This window comes from Fragaria vesca, linkage group LG2 (assembly GCF_000184155.1).
Source record: "Fragaria vesca subsp. vesca linkage group LG2, FraVesHawaii_1.0, whole genome shotgun sequence".
Lineage (NCBI taxonomy): Eukaryota > Viridiplantae > Streptophyta > Magnoliopsida > Rosales > Rosaceae > Fragaria > Fragaria vesca.
Genome location: NC_020492.1, coordinates 15,252,429 through 15,255,380, shown reverse-complemented (window position 1 = coordinate 15,255,380; position 2,952 = coordinate 15,252,429).

Sequence of the window (2,952 nt, the reverse complement as noted above, 5' to 3'; positions counted from 1 at the left end):
AGAGAGAGAGAGAGTACCAATTACGAGGCTCGATCGCAGCAACGAGATCTCTAAGTCGACACAGTCGTCGAACTACTGTCATCTTTCGTCGTCAAACTCCAACGCCGACACCGTGATCTACAACATCGCCGTCCACTCTTTTGATAAGCCCGATCTCCCGATCTCAGCCTACTTCCTCGTCGTTGATGAGCATGATGGGGTTACAAATCGAACCACGACGGCCGCACTTGTACGACCTCAGCTATTCAAATCAAGATCCAATCTATGTGCAGAGAGAGAGAGAGAGAGGCTGAATCAAATGAAGTGTAGATTTGTTTCATATTTTTTGTGGCAAATTTTGTAAATTTATTTCAAAGTTATTTTGGTCATTTGATAGGAAAAATCGGATCAAGCCTAGTATGATTGGTTTTGGGTCTCAGATTTGTGTCCTAATTTGTTTAAAATTATTGATAGTAGGTTTTTTTTTGTGTTTTTAAATGAGAAAATTTGGTCATGTGTGCTACTATGTAATTTTCTCATTTTTATATATACGTACAAAAAAAATATTTTGTTTTGCTTGTGAAATTTTTTTCAATTTAAGTTCTAAACCCACGCTTCCGCCTCCTTAAATTGAAAGACGTAAACGCTTTTCTCCTCCTCTCAGATAAAAACCCGTTTCTTAAGCCTCAAATGCTTGATATCGCCACTGAAAAGGATCGACAAAATTGACACGCATTTCGACGTTAACAGTCGGCTGCAGACACAGAAGTAGGGATCCTTGATCGCATCTTCCTATCCCCTTCAATTAGTTCTGCCGTACGTGTTCTCATCCAGCAGAAAAATACCACTTCGAAACCTCGCTGAATCATCAAAGACGGTAATTTATCGAATAATTATTTCACAAAATTTCATCGTATTTTGCATGGCAAGCACAAAAACCAAATTGGTCCAATATCATTCCTCAAACTGATACATAATAACAAAATCTTCAATAATTAAAATGCATTATTACTTCATGTTTGACATAATGTACGTATATAACCACATACGGTCCCTAAATGCTCTATATAAAAGCCATAGCTCTAATAGTGTATCTAGATAGTGATCATCCAAGAAGATCCCCTCTCCCTCATTTCATTTCTTTACAAATTACAACCTCATTCCCCTAAGAGCATCTCCAATGGAGATGTCTTTTGCTTATGTCAAATTCAAAATTTGACATCTGACATGACAAATTTAACTTGGCATATTTTGACCACTCTCACATGTCAAATTTGAATCTTATTTCAACAATATCCTTCTTTTTTAGTCAAAAATAATATCTTTCTTTTATCATTCTTTATCCGAACCATTACATATGTTGATATGAGGAAGTTGGAGCAAAACTCAACACAAAGGAACACAAGTAAAAGCTGCTGGGAACCAAAGCTAAAAATGCTGAAGTTACAAAACTGTTGTTTCATTGAACCAAAACTACTTGGAATCTTCAACATAATTAAACATTAAACATTAGGCAGTAGGAACCAAAGCTACTGCATAGCACACAAAAACACTTAAAATAAAACCTTATACATAATCAAACATTACATAAAGAACTAAATATTAGGAATCTTCAAAAGCTTCAAGTGTCACCCTGTAAAATTGTCATTTGTAGCTTGGAATAATATGCTCTATCCAGATCGAGGGTTCATAGACGATGTATTCATAGACATAATTCTCATCTCAACCTTAATCTTCTTACTTTCGAACTCAAGTTTCCTAACTCGCAATATCAACTTCAACCTTCTCCTTCATAATTTGTAGTTTTTTTTATCATCTCTTTCTTTTTTCTCCAGATGTAATTTTTCAATTTGTGCTAATATGTCACTACGCCAATAAGTGCAACAAACGACACTTTTCACACAACGGTACACAATAGCAGAGTTGTACAAATTTCAAAAATGCTTCATACAACGTTCAGAAACATTCATCCGTTGTGTGGATAGTTTGAGATCATTCCAGTTTTTTTTTCCCTTAAACTAGTACAACACTTTAGACAATATTTTGTTGTCTGAATGAAGATAAAAATAAGGCCCATTTTGCTTCTAAACCCACTCTAGTTTGACATATAACTGGGTGTTGTTACACAACAGTGAAACAAATAAATGTTGTGTGAATGTATACAATTTAAACTATCACACAATACTTTTTATACATCTGTTGTACGATATATCTCTCATACGAGGTTGTAGACTTCTAGTTTTAAAATTGCTCTTACATCCTCTGAAAACCTAATTTTTTTGTGAAGGATAGCCTTGATGGTTTTGATGTAACAACGGAACACTCAAACCTGTTGTGTGAGAGTATAGTATTTTCAACAATCACACAACGACTTTTCAGTTTTGGTTGTATAATGTATTTTCGTGTCACGATGAAGTCCTTCTCTTAGATTTGACAATACTACTTTAAGTTCTTCATCCCACAACAATCAACTAAGAAATGTTGTAGTAAAGGTATATCACACAATTATTTTTCAATATTACGTTGTATGTTTCGTAACCTCTAACCCCTAAAATACCCTAAACCCTAAAAAACCCTAATAAATTTCCTATTGTAGTGCCACAACGGTCTTTTTTAATACTGATGTGTGATGTAAAATTAATATTGTTGAATTTTATGGTTAACCGAGTTGATCGATACCTAAACGTTTCTGAAAATTTGTGAATTTTGTTTCACTGCTATACTTCACTATCATAATTATATCAAACGGTTGAATTTTCATGATTTTAATCCTAAACATCTATATCACAATCAACCTACTAATGAGATATAACTTGTTTACTATGTGGCACATAATGTGACATAACATGTGTAGTACATATTATATAAACGTATGTTTATCTAGAGAGATACCATTGAGAAAATGAAATTTTGAAAATCAAACCGTATAGACATGTTTACAATATTGAAGCATGATTGTGGTAGAAATGTCAT